This window comes from Delphinapterus leucas, chromosome 9 (assembly GCF_059928025.1).
Source record: "Delphinapterus leucas isolate spDelLeu-1000000601 "Yukka" chromosome 9, BTC_Dleu_Yukka2, whole genome shotgun sequence".
Classification (NCBI taxonomy): domain Eukaryota; kingdom Metazoa; phylum Chordata; class Mammalia; order Artiodactyla; family Monodontidae; genus Delphinapterus; species Delphinapterus leucas.
Window position 1 is genome coordinate 47,573,159 of NC_143137.1, and position 21,816 is coordinate 47,594,974.

General features: G+C 39.3%; 1 long non-coding RNA gene across 1 annotated transcript in view; it reads right to left on the bottom strand.

Annotated features, from left to right (window-relative positions):
- Nucleotides 1-8,145: 8,145 nt before the first annotated feature.
- LOC149748398 (uncharacterized) overlaps nucleotides 8,146-21,816 on the bottom strand; it is an 80,306-nt gene continuing 66,635 nt past the window's right edge. Inside the window, exons 2-3 of the long non-coding RNA XR_016394306.1 lie at nucleotides 13,568-13,639; nucleotides 8,146-8,241 (exon numbers count right to left, since the gene is read on the bottom strand). This is a non-coding gene — a long non-coding RNA (uncharacterized LOC149748398). The remainder of the gene's footprint in view (nucleotides 8,242-13,567; nucleotides 13,640-21,816) is intronic.

Here is a 21,816-nt window from a genome sequence, read left to right on the forward strand (position 1 = left end):
AGCACACCAGGTTCTCAGGAGACCTAGACACCCAGGGCCAGTGCAAGTGAGAAATCTTACCCTCCTGTACTCCTCTCAAGCGTCGTTGGGGATTTCTTTACCAATCGGACATGAAAGATTTGCACCAAAAGGGATAAATACCTTTTGAAAAGTTGGTCATATTTCAACATCTGGTTCCCTTCCTGGAATGATGAGTCTGTTTCTTGAAAACAGGAGCATCTTTTCATAAAATCACTGCCTCTGTAAATAGCTAGGTAGAGGACATTTGCCATGCAGAGGCACTACTTGCATATCTGCCCGGAAGAGTGCCACAAACTTGGCATTATGAGTTAGGCATTCACCCATCACTTCTATGATAGGAAATCCTGTATCACATTACATCTGGGAAGGACCACAAGTATATGGTCAGGACTACTAGGAAAAAAAGCATCTCACTAAGTTTTCCAATCAGTCCATAGTCTGTCTACCATCAAGTGCTTCAGTCCCAGCAAGTATGATTATTCCAAAGCCTAAATGACAAGCACACAGCTAAAGCAGAAACCCGATTCTTCTTTTAAAAAGTGTTTAGTCTGTTCTACATTTAATAATAGGTTGCTACCTTATTCGGTTTCAGAGCTGTGTTTGAGTTATATGTTTGTCTATATTTCATTTTCCTCAATGGGAAAAAAATAAAGGCAAGGTGACAAGCCATCAATTAAAAAAAAAAAAAAAAAAAGGAAAGCAGACTTCCCATCATATACCAGAGGAGAAAAATATGAGTCCCCTAAGCAAATTTTTTTTCCTATTGGTCTGACAGTCTCAGCTACGGTATCACTAAAGGACTCTATAAAGTAATTCTACATCATTTTGTATTAAATTGATACTATAAAAGCCTCACTAATTCAGACCAGTTATAAGAAAGATCAGTTTGAATTAGTGACCATTCTAACTATAGGGTATTTTTTAAAAGGCAATGCATTTTTATTATTTACATGACTCAATTTCAGCCAACAAAATGTAGCTTAATGGAATTCCTCAAGAATGGTGTTCAAATCAGTAGAGAAAGTATTGGAATTAGCCTATCTATTTTAGTAAGAGTTGGGGTTCTCAAAAAAGGCATTTCTCTTCGAGACTTGTAATATTCTTTTTATAGTCATATTTACCCCATGAATTTTTCAGCAAATGCTTTCTTTAAAATATTCTTATACCTTATCTGAATTTTAATAAAGTCCTAATTGAGTTTACATTAAATGAATTTTAAAATGCATAATCCTTTATAAAAGTAATAATCAGTAACAACTGACAGAATTCCGAGGAATTCTAGACAGGCTTCTTTGCAATAAATGTGCCTTTTATTGAGTGTGAATATACAATAGGAGCACTAGGGTCCTTTCAGTAACACTGACATAACTATTTCCCTACATCTGTCCCAAGAGGCAGTGCTACCATGGGACAAACAAAGGTAACTCTGGTTTTTAAACAATAGCTGTGGGATGCTTAAAAATTGACCCGGACTGGGGTGATCCAGGTCAGTGAGACACGCCCTCACACTCTTGAATCACATGCTGGAATCCATTTATTTCAAGCTAGAGAGCTGGTAGACTAGATACCCTTAGAGAGGCTGTGAGTCAACTAGAAAATGCTCTGATAAAGGCATCCCTTACAACACATGGCTCCAGAAGATATAGACTTAAATAATTCAAGTATACTTTCCACACCTACATACTCACTATTAGCCATGGCTTACCCCTAAGTGTTCCAACAGCAATTAAGCCACAATTTTATTTCATTTTAGAGGAGCTGAGCTGGTAAAAAGAGTTATTAACACTGTGAAACCATGTCTCTGCTGTCCACGTGAACAAAGGGATCAAAATTTGCCCTGAATAGTGGAAGCTAAAGCTTAATGTTTCCACTTAGTCACTCATTGCCTGAGTTCTACTATACTCTTTGTCAAAAGGGATTGGTTTCCAGATTAAACAGACTGGAAGCCAGTTTTTCATATATAAAGGAAGACTGTAGATCAATGCCTTTGACGTATTCAGGTGAATTTTCAAAATTCTATTTTGCTTGACCAACTAAAAACATGAATGAGAAGCTGACATGTCCAAATGCCAGTGCAGTAAGCCCCTACATACAAAAGAGTTCTGTGCCAAAAGTGCGTTCGTATAAGTCCAACAGAATTAGCCTAGGTACCCAGCTAACACAGTCGGATATATCATACTGTACCGTAATAGGTTTATAATACTTTTCATACAAATAATACATAAAAAACAAACAAACACAGTACAGTAAACTACACAAAAGCACAACCACATGCACTCACATGACAACGTGAACTAACTTATGTGACTGGACACGCTAACGAACGTTTGCGTCTTTGAAAGTTCGCAACTTGAAGGTTCGTATGTGTTGCTACAATCTCCTTCTAAAAATGTTTGACCAGTCTCTCCATTTGATGAGTATTGAAGGGATAAGTCAATAATATAAGAAAAAGCAGTTCATAGATTTATATCCAAACATAAATCTAAGGCCGAAACATACTAAAAATAATATGTGTACCTCACCAAATCTATGTGTACAGTGAGAAAATTATAGACAGATAGGGACTTTGGACAAATTGCTTATCCTCTTGATCTTGTTTACTCATATGAAAAAAAAGTGGGATTAAATGACAATGTATATAAAGCAGGGGGAATATTACAGGCATAAGATAAGGCAATAAATGGTAGCTACTTCTATTATCATGCTGCCCTCTGGTGCAAGCCATCTCCACCACCCTCTGTTCCATAAAGATCTGATTAATTTCCATAATGAGAAGTCACTGTGTAACTTTACCATCAATGGAAGAGAAAGAAGCTAAGTATGGGACATACTTAGCATGTGTGTGTGTGTGTGTGTGTGTGCGCACAAGAGAGACAAAGAGACAGAGAAAGAGACAGAGATTTATTTACTTTTTATATCCCAGTTCATTCCAAAAAGAATCTGGAGTGAGATATGTCACCTTTCCTCTGGCTCCTCCCTTAAAATGCTCTTGGATCATTAAGTAGGGTTTATAGCAAAGAGCCATGAGCAATGGATTCGGGTTCTGAGATTGTCTGGTTGATCACAAACAATCTCTTGGAGACAAAAGTTCTACTTCATTGAAAACATTTTGCTTTCTCCACAGTAAGTATTAGGTTTAGAGTCTGGAATTAGAGATAGGCCCTACTTCTAGACCTAATCCGGGTCTCAGTTGGGTTCTGAAGGACTATACTGTCATTTATATTAGATGCTCTGCATCAGACGGTGATAAGGAAGATGGGATGAGGAAGCCGGTCTCTCTTGCCTCTCTTCCATGTGTCAGCGCAAGATACAGTCAGCTGCACTGCATCTGGTCTTGGGGTTTTACCACTTCCAGCCCCACCATATTCAGAGGTCAGGGAGAAAGAACCCCTGAGCCTGGAGTGCTGAACATCAGGTCTTGGCTGAAATGCCACTAATCTAGAAGAGGCCTGTCCTGACCTCCCTTGGGGAGCCTGCTGGCCGCTGATGTCACATTATCATGTTTTATCTTCATCGGAGCACTTCTCCCTAACTGATATTTTCTTGTTTATTTATCTGGGGATTTTTGGTTTTGTTTGGTTTTTGGGTTTTTTGTCTATTATCTCTCTTTCTCCCTACCCCCAACAGCATATAATCAGTTCCATAGAAGAGGGAACTCATCTGTCTGGTTCAATGCCACATCCCCAGCACCCAGCACAATAGGATCCTTGCAGGCCCTCATTAAATGTTTGTTGACTAAATGAATGGTGATGAAGGGGCAACTTCAGACCCTCTTCCCACACCTCAGCTGGTGCCTGTCCTAACTTCTCTCCAAGCACAGCCCAGTTGCCTGCAGCATTAATCGGGCTGTGATGTCTGGTGAGGGAACTGACTAGGCATTTAAAGGCATGGTCCCCTGTCTCTTTCTCAGGTTTCCCACCTGAGTGTGGATCAGGTTTTATCTTTTGGGAAAGGCTTGCAGTACTCTTGAACTTCATCTTCCCTTTCATGAAGCAAAATCAGTCATCTTCTACGTCAATATTTCTACCGTATTCCCCCAACACACAACATACACACACAGAGTTCTCATTTAGTATATTATTTGCTTATTATTTGTTCAACTACAAAGTTGTACTTTGATTCCTATTCTGTTTTGTTTTGTTTTTTTTTCCTGTACAGACCCTGGGAACCCTGTAAAGAAGTGGGGGTGGGGATGTTTGATAGGGCAAGACTTAGGAATTTCTGGATACCTAGACATAATACCATTAAAATAGACCCAAACACCATCCTCTTTGTCTCTAATACTGAAATTTGATCATAATTTGCAAGCCAAACAGATCTGGTGTCATGTGGTAGCTGGTAATTTTGCAACCTGTATGTGGACGTATACTGTCTTCAATGGATTCTCATTTCAAAACTGGCACCTAAAAACCTTTGCTATCACAACTTCCCTCACCATGAAATTATCTTCTATCAGACGGAGAATAGTTGAAGGGAAAGGTTCATGCCCCTCGTCACATCAGGACACTGGAAATGTACCACAGAGCCCAAATAAGGATGGAAGGACCAAGGTGGGAGGGAATGGAAGTCTTTGCCCTCAGAATCCAACACCACCACCCCTATTCATGTCCTTACTAGGGACATGTACTGTCCCTTTAGAAGGAGAGGTTTTATGTTTACTGTCTATCAGTAAGAGCAGACTAATGTTAATAAAACACCATGACCATCACTTTTATTATCCTGCTTTGTGGCATGTCAAAGATTATTTACAAAAAAAAAAAAAAGATCATTTACAGTCATTTTGAGTAATAAATTCTACCTGGCTTAAATAAAATGGACTTTATGGCAAAGCTATAAAATTATTTCAGATCTTACAACTCTTTGGACATTTACCCTTCAAATGTATATGTGTGATATCTTAATAACTTCCCTAACTATAATATTTGCAATTAAAGAAGGATGAAGTGATTTTCCAAAATTTAGGTTAGCTAGACACCCTGAAATTAGTAATAAACATACCTACTATACTTTATCTCCTTAATATATGTTAAACACCAATTCATCTGAAATGAAATTTTGGGTAACTGAATATTGCTTTAAAAAAATAGCCCAAATATTGCTTGAAAAAAAATAATAGCCTTGAACATTTTTGCCCTGATGAGGCTTTCTGATTTAAGATTTGATTTATACTATTTTTATTTTTATTGTTACTATATTTTGAGCTGTACAAAATTATTCATCTTCATGAGAGGTCACAAAATAGGTTTAAGGTACATTAAGAAATAAAATTCTAATGAACATATTTTTAATAAAAGCAGATTCTGAAGCTTTTGATAAATTCAAATCTGAGTAAATTAAGATACAGACAAATAAAACTTCAGTCATACTGACAATCACAATCTAATATGCTAAAACTGAAATGATGTTTGAGATAAATATATTTTAAAGACTTTCCTGGAAAAAAAATGCAAAGCACAAATACTCAGTAAATAGCATATTACAATTCAGTGTGGACAACATTGGCATATGACATGTAGTTGACACCTCAGCCTCTGGAGCTGGACTGGATAGCTCTGTATTCTGTTCCAGCAAGAAATTTCTACGAGACTACAAACATGCAGAGTGGGTAGCAAGTTTAAAAATTTAGCACAGGGAAATATATCCAATCTCCTGGGATAAACCATAATGGAAAAGAATATTTTTTTAAAAGAATGTATATCTGTGTATAACTGGGTCCCTCTGCTGCACAGCAGAAATCAGCACAACACTGTAAATCAACTATCCTTCAATTAAAAAATGGTTTAAAAAAATTTAGCACTTAATTTCATTGGGAGTATGAAATGGCCTCATACCAGCTTCAATATAAAACCTGAGAAAGCAAAATAAAGTATGCCCTTATATTATTCATGCTGTTTTTCCTTCATTTTCTTATTCTGAGTTTGACATAACAAATTAATAAGAATCTGGTAAGAACTACTGAAAAGCTTCAAGAGTTTCATCAAAAACCTATAGGAAATCTATAGAAACGTTCCCACATCTTTAGCTACTTTTTTTCAGACCTTTGGATGGGGCTCCCTGTAGGGCCATCCCAGCAGTCTACCTGAGAGATACTATGCTGGTACTTACCTCTATAGTGATCATATCGCTACATAATCACCACTCCTTCACACTCACCTCCCACTTCCCTACCCCCAGGCAGCCTATTTTAGGGATCCTGTTTGGGAGAAATAAAGGATGAACTTATTACTTGAAATATTGGGAATTCCACAGTCTAGAGCCTTGCTACTTTCCTATACATGTTCATCGTTAAACTATAAGGTTACACCACGTGTGACTCTATAGAACGTAATAAATGATAAAAACAAAAGAACAAAACACCCTTCCTAACCCTTCTAGGCTTTCGTAATTCTTAGAAATTTGAGTTTCTGCATCTCTGTTTCTAGACTTAAGGAAAGACAAAGTTATTTCTGAAGAGCCATCTAGTTCAATAAAAACAAACAGGCTGAGAGAGAGGTGGTAGAGGAGGGAAGGGAAGAAGCTGCCTTTGAACACGAGAGTCTTGCAAATCACAGCCCATCTGTACCACGAACGAGTCACGGGCCAGACGGTGAAGACCTGTGGACAGTCCCGTCACCGGGAGTATTTGATCATATATATAAACTGATGAAGCCTGACAAAGCAGTAGCTGGTGCAAGTCAGAGGGTTAGGACTGCAGGATCAAGGGCCCTATTTTTTTGCCCTGTTGGTGAGTTTGGGAAAGTTGCTCCCTCTCCCACGCTCCTTCATCTCTATCTGTAAAATGTGGGTTGTAATAATAACCTGTCTGAAAAAACTCTTAGGGTATTTACTAATAAGAGCGATAATAAAATACTTGTAGGGCTTCCCTGGTGGCGCAGTGGTTGAGAGTCCGCCTGCCGATGCAGGGGATGCGGGTTCGGACCCCGGTCCGGGAAGATCCCACGTGCCGCGGAGCGGCTGGGCCCGTGAGCCATGGCCGCTGAGCCTGCGCGTCCTGAGCCTGTGCTCCGCAACGGGAGAGGCCACAACAGTGAGAGGCCCGTGTACAGCAAAAAAAAAATACTTGTAAAATTTAACTGCCATAGAAATGCTCAATTATACGAGCCAGTTTTGCCTGTGCAGTCAGTTTCTCTTCTGATATCATTTAAAACATGTTCATGGGCGTATTATTTCTTTCACGATGCCAGGGAGACAGCGGCTTGAGTGAAATATTTCTAGCCTGAGAAGGCCAACAGGAAATGCTTCAATTGCCCTGCTAGGGTTTATGAAACTCTTGCACTTACATGCTTTCATTGGATCACAATAAGCCTGTGAAATAGACTGGGCAGATAAAATCATTCCCATTTAATGGAAAAAGAAACTGAAGCCCAGAAGTGTTTACCAACTTGCTCAAGGTCATCTGGCCAGGCTAGAGTTCAAGTTTCCTTACTCCTTGCGCTCTTTCTAATTTACCACACTACCTCTCAAGATGGGAGAGAATGGAAATTAATTGATGGATTATCATTATTATTTATTTATGATCACATTTGCTGAGCACTTGTATTTCCACACATTATCTTATTTAATTTCCCAATTCTGAAGCAGGTACTATTTCTTAAGGAAATCTTCACTGACCAGCTCAGTCCAGAAAGAGAGCTCCTTCTGCTAAAGCCACACAGCATTTTTCCTTACAATGCTCATTTGATATATATCATGGACAGTCCTCTATTTTAGCTAAGTTTTCACACACACATTGTGATGTCCTCGAAAACAGTAATCATATTAATCTTCGCGCCTCCACGGCAGTCACAACAGTGCAGTGTGCATTACAGATGCTCAATTAACATCTGTTGCTTGAGTAATTACAGGTATGTGACGTTAAAAAAGCCTTACACGGAGCCAAGTTTCATAGTAATAAATATTTCACATTCCAGAAAACAAGAAGTCATAGCTCTCCGATTATTTGAGTGAACACTACATTAGCGGATTACATTCCTGCTTACCATTATTTTAAGCCTCAGCTATACTTTAGAAATATAGATTTTCAAGGTGTAGAATTTGCCAGTGGAAATCATCCTATTCTGTAGAACAAGTGTCTCACATGAGGCTGATCTGATCACCCAAAGTGTCTTTGCCTGATGGCTCCTTACCTGATAACATATTGTCTGTTTTTATTGAGGGAAACTTCAAAGTCATTTCATGCTTGTGCCTATGAATCATCAGATGGTCCTCTGTTGGGAAGCGCTGTCAAACAAATAGAAAAAAAGGGACAGGGGAGAGGAGCCATTCAGTTTTGTAATATATATTTCACCATCACAGAGAAAAAGATACATTCAGCACTGCAAACGTGACAAGGAAAACAAAAAATTAGTTCTGAAAAAGTGTGAAAGCATGGTAAGTAAAATGACAAATTATCTTACACAACCACATATGCATTCACGTCAAACTTTGGAAAAGAACTACACGTCACGCTTAATTATTTGCCATATATATCTACAGATGTACCCCATGACATTTGCATAGTATGTTTCTGTTTATGAAGACCTTGCACACTGATTATCTCATTAATTATAATTATACATATGATGTATAGTTACACAGCAAATTATTTTGAGTGTTCTATACTCCATGCAGTGTAGTAAACCAACACTTTATTTTTAATTTTCAGGGAATGATATTATGGTTGTCAAAAATGCTGCGCCCAAATATTTTCAGCTGTCTGGCTTCTGGTCATATGGTGGAATTGGATTTCCTGGCCCTCTTGTGGTTGGGTGGGGCCATGTGAGTAGTTCTACCCATTGAGTCATGAATGGAAGTGACATGTCATCCAGATGTGAGCATCTATTTCTTGGGGCAAGACCCTCTCCCTTTTAGCAAAGAGATTCACAATACAAGAAATAGTGGCCCCTCAATCATCCCAAATCTCTGAAGAATTATGAAGAGCATCTCTGAATTCTGAAGGATTATGAAAAATATCCTGCCAATCTATAACTGAAATGTATGCTTGGGCAACTGAAATAAGCCTTTGTTGTGTCAAGTCATTGAAGCTTTGAACTCATTTGTTATTGTAGCAGATCCCAGCCTATCCTGACTCAGACTGGTATGTTTTAATAACTGAACTTAACAGGGTATCTGCTTTATCAAAGTCAAATGAGAATTCAACAAAAGACAATAAAGTCTGCTGAATATTTCCAAATCTTTGACAATCTAGAAAATCTCTCAGAGCGTCCCAGCTCCTCAGGATAGCCATTATAAATTTCAATTACCATTGTATATTAAGGTAGAAATCTTTTCTGCAAACAGTATAATTTGTATTCACGGGAATGAGGGGATTCACTGGGCTAAATCCTTTGGAATATTCTAAAAGTAGTTCTTCAAGTAAATATCACTTATTTCTTTGTCATTTGTATAACATAAATTGGAGAGTACAGAAGTTGCAACACATGGTGATCATGCCAGATTTCTGAATACACAGAAGTCTTCATGACATGTGGGTTTTTCCTGCAGGATCATCTGGTCCTCTATAACACTATAGTAGAATGACTGCATCAAATAAGTGACACTACCATATGTGGCTTAGACACAGAGGTTAAATTTCTTAGTCTTTCTGTCAAAAGCCTTATTATAATTCTTTTCTGTAATATATACCAAAAAACAACATGGGAATAGCCTTCATTTGCAGTCATTTTGTTAGCCATTTTTGGCTCCATAAAATAATAACCTAAAATAGAATATAAACAAGAATACTTATTATATACTACTAATAATCTCCATGATATCTCATATTAATTATAATTACCTTCCAAATAAGACAATACAGGATATCTGTGATTTTTTTTTTATTTGGTAGGAAAATAGCAAATTGTAAATAACCAAAAGGTACAGTCTGCAATAGATACAGAGCTGAGAGAGGCCACTGGAACTTAAAACGAGGTAAATGCAGAGGGCAAAGGAACAGTGAAATTAACATTGGACTTTGTGAGATCAGAAAGAGCAAGAGAAGCTTGTTTCTCCTCACTTTTGGGACAAAGCTAACTTATAAGGAGCCGTAACACACACACACACACACACACACACACACACACATACACATACACACACACACAACCTCCCAGGTATTATAGGCCATTCCTAATAGAGCAAAGGTTCTCTCCAATGAGGGAAAAAGGGGGTGGGAGGGGAATCCATCCATCACCTCCAACACAGCGCAAGCACTGATAATTCATATTTACTCCCCTTTCCAATTCCCAGCCATCCTTTCTTCTCCATGCAGGTCCCAGGCTATGGAACATCGCTCAAGTAAATGCCATGATGGACTGATTCCCTAACACCCCACCAGGAGACCCTTGGAATCACTGGCCAACCACATCTCTTCAATTGAAAGATGCTCATGTTTTTATAATAGCTTATCAAGAAAAAGAAACACTTCCACATTAAATAGAGACATCAAGTTTTAGATATATCTTTACATTTAAATTTAGTGGGGGTTGAAGGAAGAGGCTTGGAATTTTACCTTAAAACCAAGAAACTATGTAAATTCTCAAGTCTCATGTTTCTCCAAACCTTTCCTCAGTTCACCCAGCCTTCTCAAGGAAATGACCTGCTCCTTCACTGAAGTTCAAGGTCATTTGAAATGCATCCCTTCAACATTTATTATCACCTCCATCTCAGAATTTACATTAACTTCATAGGTCCTATTTCCATTCCCTCCTGTCTCTGAGGAATGAGCAACCCCCCGCTCCACAGGATCCTCTACACCCCTGTAGTCTGGGGAAGGGCACTCCAGCTGTGGTCCTTCAAGCCAGCATGCTCACTCCTCCTTGCCCTTGACTAAATCCAGCCTGGCGAGCCTTGACTTGATATATGTATACGTATAACTGATTCACTTTGTTATAAAGCAGAAACTAACACACCACTGTGAAGCAATTTTACTCCAATAAAGATGTTAAAAAAAACAAAACAAACAAAAAAAAAACCTGTTCTCAAGCTGCTTCCTTCTCAGGCTACCATTATATCACTCTGCTTCCCGTCACTCCCTAGCACTCTTGAAAGGCTCCTCTATGCTGGCTACCTCCACTTCCTCACTACCCACTCACTCAATCTGGCCCCCACCCCGACTCCTCTCTCATAGGTCGCCGGCAAACAGCCAACTGCCAAACCCAACAGCCCCTGCTCAGGCCTCTCGCTGTGCCAGCTCTAGCAGCGTCTGACACCAGTGACCACACGTCTGTAGCATTTATTTATTTATACCCTGCCTGATTCCAAAAAGGAGAAAAGATGGCTTAGAGCAATACCTAAAATAGAATGGGGGAGCATCACTTAGAAGTAGGTGATTCCCAAAAGGGAAGGGATCCAAAAAGAAACAAGGCTAAAGCCAAAATGCAAGTCACTGGGCAGTCACTCTCAACCGGGGGCAATTTGGCCCCCAAGGGGACATTTAGTAATGCCTGGAAATCTGGTTTTTGCAACTGGGGAGCGCTACTGGGATCTAACAGATGGAGGTCAGGGATGCTGCTAAGCATCCTATAATGCACAGGGGAGCCCCACACACATACACAACAAAGAATTATTCAGCCCCAAATATTGGTAGTGCCAAGCTTGGGAAATTCTGCCACACAGTCCAATGTCCTCTGTGCACTTCTTTTCTCTCTGACTTATCCAAATGCTGGATGCGGCTAAATACCCCTTTCTTAAAGGCTCTCCTCTACCATCATTCACAATCCTGGACTCTCCTGGAACCCTAACTTGCCATGAACCCTCTCTGGCCTTTGCTAAGTGTCTTGAGGATCCCTTTCCCTTAAATGCCCCTTCCACAGAGACACCCCCATTATCCTCCCCAAGTAAAGTAAATCCCCCTAGGATGGTCTTCAGGGTGACCTGTGCTCTTCCTTCATGGAAAATTGCAATTCATTAATTAATTGATGAATTGCTCATGTGGTTCCACATGTAATGCCTAGGCTAGAAGTTCCGTGAAGGCAGGGATACATGTGTTTTATGCACAGAGCAGGCCCCTCAAAAATGTGCTGAGTGACTCAAATTGAATAAAACTTAATGTCACATTTTTACAGCCAAAGCAAAGCAAACTGCTCAAGTTATTGGATTCTTTCTGGCTATTGAGACTCCCCCTTAAGGAAACTAAGTGGAAATCAGTTTTAACTTAGATAAGACAATTTTCTGCATTCACAATGGAGAGTCCTGGTCTAGCAGAACTTCTCCCAGTACTTCAACCTATCTGTGTCTTCCCAGTGTTTCCTATTTCAAAAGGACCTCCAAAACCAGCTTGCCAAAATATAGTTGAAATTCAAAATAATATTCTCTACTGCTTTCCTTATTTATTAGGTAAAAACCAACATTCATATAAAAGCCCCTGGAGAATCTGCCAGAACACAAGCAAAGGAGGCTGGTTTCTCAGCTGGTGGCTGATGTCAACAGGGGCATCGCGAGGCAATAACATTTCATGTTTCCATGACATATTCCCTCCAGGAAGCTTCCAGGACCCTCCTCAAATTCTCTGGGGAGATACAATGAAAAGGGTCCTTCATGGACATCACCTCTCACTGACTCCCAGACATTGCTCTGCGCTGTGCTGCCAACCCCACAACATAAACAGGCAAGAGCGTGGGGCTTGATTCCACCTGAAACTACTGGGCACTTCAGAGAAAGAGAGCATAACGACCCACATGCCTGTGCTCTGAGTTCTAAGCTTGTCCTTTATCCCATAAAATGAAGAGCTTGGCATGAGAGCACCATGTGTGGTCATTTTCCAATGACTGGAACTTGGAGATATCCAAAGGGTCAAGTGTAGAAAAAGTCACCATCCTGTTCCAAAGGAAAAATGTCAAATTCTGATTTTAGATGATGTATGTTTCCAGTTTCTTTCAAAGGGATGGGTTCTAGTACAATAGTAGCAGAAGTCACCATAGCAACAGTGGGCGTCAATTGAGCACAACGTGCAGGTCCTTTACTAAACACTCCACACACAGTACCTCATGTAAGCCTCACATCTAACCCACTTGATGGCAGCCATCAGAGGCTAAAAGAGGGTTAACCCAGCATAGCAGGCCAACTTCCTCTCTCAAAGTTTAGATAAATGGAAAAACTATGGGTTCTAGATGAGTCATAGGGGGTTTATTTTACTCAAACGGGAAAACAAAACAAAATCGAATTCAGTCTCTGATGGTGAGCTATTTCACCAGTAATCCAAAGGCCCAGAATTCAAGTGGCTATTGTCAAAAAGAGCACCCTCTTTCCCCCTGTCTGAAATAACAATCCTGAACATCTGGTGGGCAGGATGCAGCTGGCTCGCTTCCAGGGGAAAGTTATGGATGGAAATGGCCAACACTGATGTATTTCAGAGGCTGTGAGGGAAGTAGTTCAAACTAGTCAAAGTGGAAAATGATGAGGATGATGGTGACGATGACGGTGAAGATGATGGTGAGGGGGACTTCGAGAATATCTTGGTGAAGAAGAAAAGCCAACAACAGGCATGACCGCCAAGTGAGAGTTGCCTCACTGTGGGGAAGGTACTGCATCCCCTGCAGGCCAGAGTGGAGGACCCCCCTACACTCACCTGGGAGCAGCCTGGGGCACTGCAGACAAACGGCCTCTCCTGCTCCAAATTCATCTTGGATTCCTCATAAATCTGAAGGGTCAGGGGGAGAGAGGAAGGAAAACAGAAATTCATGAATATCTCCTGCTTCTACCTGAGAAAGGCAATGGCTCGGAGCCCCCTCCTATGCCAATTCCCAAATTAAATGAGAAAAACATAAACATGAACAACAGGTCCTGCCTTGCTGAAGTTTATCAGGCTCCCTGCAGTCCAAGTTCCCACTGTGTTTTCTTGAGTGCCTATTTACTGCACTTTGAAGAAAAAATGCCAACAAAATGCAACCCAAAACAATGTCTATTGCAGCAGAAATTCTGCCTGGTGGGTGTTATTATCAGGTAAAACCCCACCTGTGCAAGGCAAAGAGCAAGAGAAGGGTAGTTACTGGGCAATCATCAGTGTGAGGACCAATCCTGAGCATCAGGTCAAATGATTCTCCCATGATCACCCCACTGAGATTCAGTATGAACAAGGGACGCAAGGTAGCCCTATAGCCAGCTTAGCAAATGACCCTGGCAGTGAGCCACGGTCTTAAATTCTCTTTCATCTCAGGCATTTGATGATGCCTCAACAAAAGCTATCCAAATTGTACAGAGGTGACGAGAAATCAGCAAATGCAAAAAGCATTACCTTAAATATTTCATTAATTTCATTAATCAGGTTTCACAGCCTGATTTGAAATTAAAATCAGATTAAGGCAACTGCCCCTCTGATCTAGATAAGTTGTCTGGAATAAGGTAGCTTTGCAGGGAGAAACCTTATGTTGTGATCTCAGACATATGTTAAACTATAGTATGGTCTTTTCTTATGCAGGGGTTAGGCTCTAAGGTAAGTTCATTAGGCAAAAATTGAGCGTAATCAAATATCTTTGCAAATCTTCCCCCAAACCGATAAAAGTACAATATATATGATGTGTAGTTACTAATCTATACAGTAACATAAAATTTTTTTTAAATATCATAAGAAGTACTATACAATTGAAGTTCCACAATTTAAATAGTTTTCTAAATCATACTTTTCTTTTTGCCAGTTTTGGAACTGAGTTTACATAAGCTCCATGTGCTGCTGGTGGGACACGGCTTCATTATAGAACTAAAATCTACTGTTTTGTCTCTGAAGAAAGGAAGTCCTGTGCTTCCTTAAAATTCTACTTGTAGGTTATTCCAAAGGAGTCTTAAGTCACCTTCACCCTTGAAAGAGGAAACTCTGCTTCACTCATGGAATAGTTACCCTTCATCCAAGAAAACTTTATCATCTTGCAAAAAAAAAAAAATTCTAATTTGTACGTCATTACAGCCTTCCCCCAAACACGAATATATCCACATATATTCTTTGGGAAATAGAGGCATACTTTCACTTTTCTGAAACACAAAATGAAAACACTTGCCTTAGATAACACTCCTAGTCAGATATTAAAAACAAATTTTAAAATGTAAACTCTCTTCACATCACTATTCCTCAAGTTTCACTAAGTAATGCCCTTTTCACTCTCCATTTGGAATGACTAGTCACCTATCAAGGCAGTAATGTCGAATAATTTTACAGTTTTCCTGTATCAGGCATATTGGTTAAACTTTTTTACTCTATTATATTTAGAAGAAGGAGGAAAAAAATACAAGTATCTTCCGAAGTTTTCCACTTGCCCTTGTCTGAGGAAAGTCATGAGCAACTAAAATGACTTCTCACATCTCGTTATTCATGTGATTTTGCCATCACTTATCATAGAGCATCCCTCCTCCCCGCTGTGAATGCTGATGACTTACTTCTAAGCCTCCAAATAAAGGGTGACTTTAAAGCTGAGAAAATGATTTTGATCCAAGATAGAACAAACAGCATAGTAACTGGGTTATTCATTAATATTAAATATGCCTTGTTTTTCTAGTAAACTTTTTAAAACACTTCCCTGGAACTTTTCTGTCTCTGTGTCCATGATCTGCCTGACCATTACCAGGTCACTAAACTGCTTCATGCCTCAATTTCCCCTCCTTTAAATGGGGGTATGAATATCAATCTTCAACTCCTTCATTCCTGTATCACACCAACCAGTTAGGGAGCCATTTCCAAATTATGGAGAAAGGTCTTAAAGGTATTTAAGTGTGTGTGTTTGGAGGTGGGGGGAGGTTTTGCGGACAAGTGTTACTGGAACCTCACTCTAATATTAACTATTCCTCATGTATAATAGAGATGTTGCTATAAAGTAAGTCTTTCTTGGACATCATTTAACAATTTTGGTTGCTAAAGTAACCAAAGAATGCCAATATTAGTCATATTATTAACCAATATTAAGATTACATGATGGTAAAATGGGAATGTTCAAAGAAAGTTCCATATAAATACATGTATGGTCTACATCTGAAAGAAGTAATTCGTGATAATAATTAAATTAATGTCCAACCGACAGAAGTGGTCAAGATTGGAAGTGCTACTGCTGCAGTTTAAAGGGGATTCATTAATAAGCCAAAGTGAAGAAAAAGACTGACCAAGCCTTGCCACATCAGTATGAGGAGGAAGTATTCTTCTACCATAGTCACAACTCTATCCCAAACCTGAGTCCACCAAAATGCTGACTTTTCCCATAAATTCAGGCCCTTAATGGTAATAGTTTATCAATTCTGCTTAACATCAACATGAGCTACCTTATCTTAATTATTGGTTGTAATTTGCATACGAACTGCAGCAAATATCATGGAATTATATGATGCTAGTGATAGGAGACTGAACAACGTTCAGTCAGAAAAAAAATTTTCAGTCATATAGACTTACACTTATTGAGCCTTCAAAGTCTGGACGCCACACTTAGAGGAATAGGATCAATTAGACAACTACTGAGTCTGCCTACAAATAGTTTAGAGTTCAGTTCATTATGTTCAACTGAGTTACCAGTCATTGTACTATTTTATTATTAAAACATATATGAATCTGTATCAATTTATTGTATGCTATGAATCCCACGGACCAAATGTTTTGGCAACATACTATTGGAATAAGTGGCCTAAGGTAAAATGGCAGTTGCTAAAATAAAATACGTTTTAAGTGATGAATAAGGTCTGAGTGGGTGTATATATGTGTGTGAACCTCAACTGCTTTATTTTGATGCTCTGCGTTCCCACATTTAGCCCTCTATAAACAGCACACCCTTGCTCATTCCTCCTGTGTGGGTGTTGGAGATAGTTTTACTAAATAGTACCACTCTACCACACAGGCTTCATTACTTTTATCAACCAGTATGATCTGGTCTGATGTATTAGTCAAGAGCCATGATCTCTTTTTATGGTCTATTATTATGGTTCTTTTCTAGCACATATTGTAATAATTATTCTCTCAAGCAGACTTCTACTAAAGCCCTGTGTATATCCTTTTATCATCCATCACATGGGGGGCAAATTACTCAGACATGATTTTAGCCAGGCTGTTCTGCATTTGGTCCTCAGAGGTCAGGCCTCATCTTCTCATTTCCCATTCAGTTGTTTTACTAGCTGGGATGTTTTAATGAACCAGGTTTTGCTTGGCAACCGCCATACCCCAGGCTGCATTGCACAGAGCTGCCATAGTAGGCGTTCAATAAATATTTGTGGGATGGATAATGAATCCTGAATCACCACAATAAACCGTCTCAAACAGCTTGCTTTTTTCCTACTCCTAAGGCAGTGGTCCTCAAACTTTTCGGCCCACAGCCAAGTTTTCAGCAAGGCAAGAGTTTGTGCAAGCCAATAATTCCACCTGTTCCCAGTTATGACCAGAGAAGAAATCTCACCAGGTTTAATGGAAAAAAGTCAAAGTTGCTTTTGGTGAAAACAACAGTCTAGTTTTCATTAAATTTCACATGTAAATGTATTAATTCATTATGAATTCAGTCTGTTAATATTGTCATAGATGCTGAAACCGCTGGAGTCCAGTCTATTAACCATGTGTGGACTGTTTATGGCACCCAGAGAGGGCCCTCTGAGTAACACCCAGTGACCCCATAACTTTGGTTAAATACAGTAATAATTGTGGAGGGAGCTGTCTAATCATTTAAGAGTTTCTTTACAAATAGTATCATTTTTTGTTCCTCCTTTTCCAAAGTTTAGCTTCAATGTTCACTTAGAACAAATGCCTCAAGAGTCTAATCTCCCTTCAGAGTTTTGGAAAACAATACAAAACCCTAATAACAAACCCTAATGGTGTATAAAGCGAGTAGAGGTTTTTCGTAGTCGACAAGGAGATGACAGGTTTGATTTACAATTCAAACTAAACTGCCACTGGATTCAGCTGGCCTCTCAATGAGCAAGAATCTCTTTCATTGTTTAGCGTTTGACCCTACAAATTCCTCCTGGTCTAAAATGGGAAATCTTCCACAATGGCTGATGCAATCCATTCAAATGCTTTGCCAGGCATTTAGGTATATACTTGGAATTACTACTTCATGAAGGGCAAACGCTGCAAAAAACAAATGCTACAAAAAACTTGGATAGTCTACATAAAATACTGTAAATATGTATTTTCAACTTAAGAGCAACAACTGAGCCCAAAGGGCTCTGCTTTGCTAGAATCAGCCAACAGTGACGCTTCCCCATCTAAATCATAGTAAGTCATTACCGATTCTTAGTTAACAGCAAACTCCCATCTCAGTGTAATGGCCCAAATTCCCCCCACAAGGGCAAACACATTCATACAGTGATACGCGATTTGGAATAGTAAGACACTAAAAATGTTGTTTGAATCTGAAAATCTGGCATGCACTTTTATCAACACCAAAAGTTCTGGGAACTTCAAAGCCACAACTGTATATATAAATGAGCACTAATAATAATATTGATAGCCTCATCAGCTCTGGTATTGTTAATCTGGACATGAATGCATTAGAGATCTGAAAGGGGGCTTGCATTTTAACAGCGATGTTAACAACCTCTGTCAGCCTTTACTGCCCTACGATGAGCGTGGAATGAGTCTTCTTGGCAGGACTCCTGTGAAGCAGATCTTCGCTACCCTGTTGAGCTTACTAGACTTTAGAAAGGGTTCTAGAAGAGGAAACAGGTCCTTCCTAAAATGCCAAGGTTAGCTGACAAACATCTTGAGTTCATCACACTGTGTGAGATTCCAGATCAGTCTTACTTTGTTTCTGGAAGCAAAGATTGTTTATTATCTAAATTAGTTAAGGGTATAGCCAATTTGTACTTCATGTCTCTGGAAAAAAAAAAAAAACACCAAATATTTCTCTCAATGTCTTGGTCAGGAACGCAAAGAGCGACACTCAATAATAACCCAACACAAATTCAGCAAAAGCACACATTAAAGTATTTTATTCTAAGATGCCTGATTCTACCTTAAAAGCCAGGGTGCAGGGTCATTCTCCCAACATGTGGCTAGCTATTGGAAAGGAATTATTTATTTAATCTGAAGGATATGGTACCTTTCACTATTTTATTTGCTCATGTGTGATACAGAGCCATTTTAGTAAAACATGGTAAATAAGACCATTTACAGAGGTATTATTTTAAAAATAATTTTTAAATTATTTTAAAATTCTTTAGAATTATTTTAATATCGTAACTTCAAACAGAAAAATAAACACCCTTGAATCTCAGTCCAAGAAAATCAATTATTTTGTGAGTGGGTCTTAGTATCCATCTCTGCATCTGTGTCTCTCTGTGTCTTTGTTTTTCTGTGTATCTTCGCTCTTGAAAACTCTATGTCTCTCTTTTTATATGTCTGTTTCTCTGTGTCTTTGTCTTGTTATGTATGTCTTTGTCTCTCTTTGTCCGTCTGTCTGTCTCTCTCTCTCTCACACACGCACACACACATACACACACTCATTTTATCAGATGTGCTCTTACTAGTTTTACTGGTAAAAAGATCTAGTAGGCTTGTTTCCTGTTTCAGTGTTATTCTTGAAGTGGGCTGCAGCTAGAATCTGAATTTCATTGGGCTATTATTATTTGCAGCTGTGTGACCTTTTTAACCCCGCTTTTAAAGTGACATTTCAGCCCTCAAGCTTGAAACGCCTTGAATGCTGCAAAGTTTTCAAACTAGAGATTTATACAGGGAACAAGACCAAGGGTGGGACTCTACCTTCTCAGTGAAAATTTCAACAGAACTTGGCGAGAATGGGGGTGTCTTGCTGGGCAGTTTACAGCCAGAACTCTTCCCTGGGAGTCCTCAGCTTTACCCAGACCACTTGCAGCTAAACATTGCCATCCCGTTCAAACCAGAATATCATTGTCCTTAAAAGATGTCCACCATTCACTGGTATCCCCAAAGTTCAGAGTCCCACAGCCTGAATCACAGACCTCTTTAGGTTTGTTTCACAGGCTGCATCACGCTTAAGGGACTGTGCAAATGTCCCTTCGAACCAGGCCCATGGTTCCCAGGAGGAAGGATTTCCAAAGAGCTTTTGTCTCTGGAAACTCACAGGGCCTTACTTCCCGGCCCTCACAGGAGAGAGTGCTGGGGGCTCACGTCCTCTCGTGTACTTTAGCAGAGGTTTGTGGTTTTATTTATGTGGCGTTTATACTGTGTATGAAAAAACATTCCAGTGGGATTGGGTTTTCATATGTTAGATTCCTCTGTCTTCTCTCTCTCTTTTTTTTTTTTTTTTGTTTTTGTGTTAAGTTTTCCATATGTTTCTTTGGATATGAGCCCTCTTTTCAAAGTTACTGGCTAATTTCTACTTATGTTTCACACAATACTGTCTCACAGCTTTCCTACCTATGGGTTCAGAAGTTCAGAACATACTTGTTAAGCAACAGTGCTGGACCTTAGAGGTGCAGCGTATTAGTCTCTGCAGGGTATGTGTCTGTGCCCAAGGCCGTATGTCTAAGTCTGTGTTCCTCTTCCTGTTTCCACCTTGCACAATAGATTTTTGGCAGGACACACCTCATTTCAATGAAAAGTTTATTTGACATGCATGTGGTTAACAAAACACTAGCTTAGAGATTCTCAGGTTTTGAAGGAAATATTGAATGTAACAAAATTACTTGGCTTGTTTCTAATGAGACTGAACCCAAGCTCAGAAGACAGGCTGAAAAGCAAACTCTTCCTTTTACCTACTCCCAAAACGAACAAACTGATGAGAAAAGAAAAAAAAAAATTGGAATAAGAGGTGACCAGGGGTTCAGTTGACCTTGTCATCTGTACCTTTCCAGAAAGTCTTCCACTGCAATTTAAAATAATTGCCCTGTGAAACCCTGAGAGGAAAAACTATGATAGCAAAGAAATTAAATGCAAAACCAGGTATATTCTTCATTCTGGTCAAAAGCAGCTTGCCTTTAGAAATTGAATAACTTAGCAGAAGAAAGAAAAAGTTCTTTCTTTCCCTTTTTTGCTCTACTATAGTAAAATTTGACTTTAAAATTGTAACCCGCTCCCAAATGGGACCACTTTGCCTCTGGATACTTTTTAAGACATTTTGAGTGCATTTGGTTTTTAAACTGTTTTCATGTAAAAAGAATATTTTTGAATATTCTGAAAAATTACAACTTTCTAGTCTTGGCTTGCTTTTCACACATTCAAATGATTTTTATTGGCTAGAACTGTTTTCTTGGTATCTTTATTCTATACAAGTATCCTTGTGTCTCCAGCAACAATATATGTTTGGTCCATGTGAGGTATGGGCTGAAGTAATCTTTAACAAAACATCTGAGAAGTTTCCTTCTTGTGCATGAATCAGAGCTACAAAATGTGACACTGTGTATGAAACACAGTGGTGATCATGCCAGACCTCTCTGCTCTCTGCAAGGCCTGGTAAGAGGCTATTTCATCTTAGTATTAAATCTTATGATTACCATCACTGACTTACTAGTAAAAGACATTTGAGAATGATGGTATCAAACTGAGTGTTTTTTATCTTTTACTCCAGAAGAAAGCTAGGCATTCTCAAGTCCTATCTAAAGTAGCCAGCAGTTGTGTTCAGAACTTGCCCCATCTCACCGTGTCAGTTGAATACAAGGGTAAAAATACATTCAAAGACTTGATTCAGATTCCTACCGCACTATGCGTCAAATGTCAAGCATGTGAACATTTGACAGTACTAGCAGGTCACTTAAAGGCCACGTTAAGGTAAAAATCTTAAGTCATCTGAAGATTCTGTCATCATTCTAATAAAGTTCCCTCTGTAAATACTAGCAGGGACTCCCCTGGTGGCACAGTGGTTAAGAATCCGCCTGCCAATGCAGGGGACACAGGTTTGAGCCCTGGTCCGGAAAGATCCCACATGCCACGGAGCAACTAAGCCC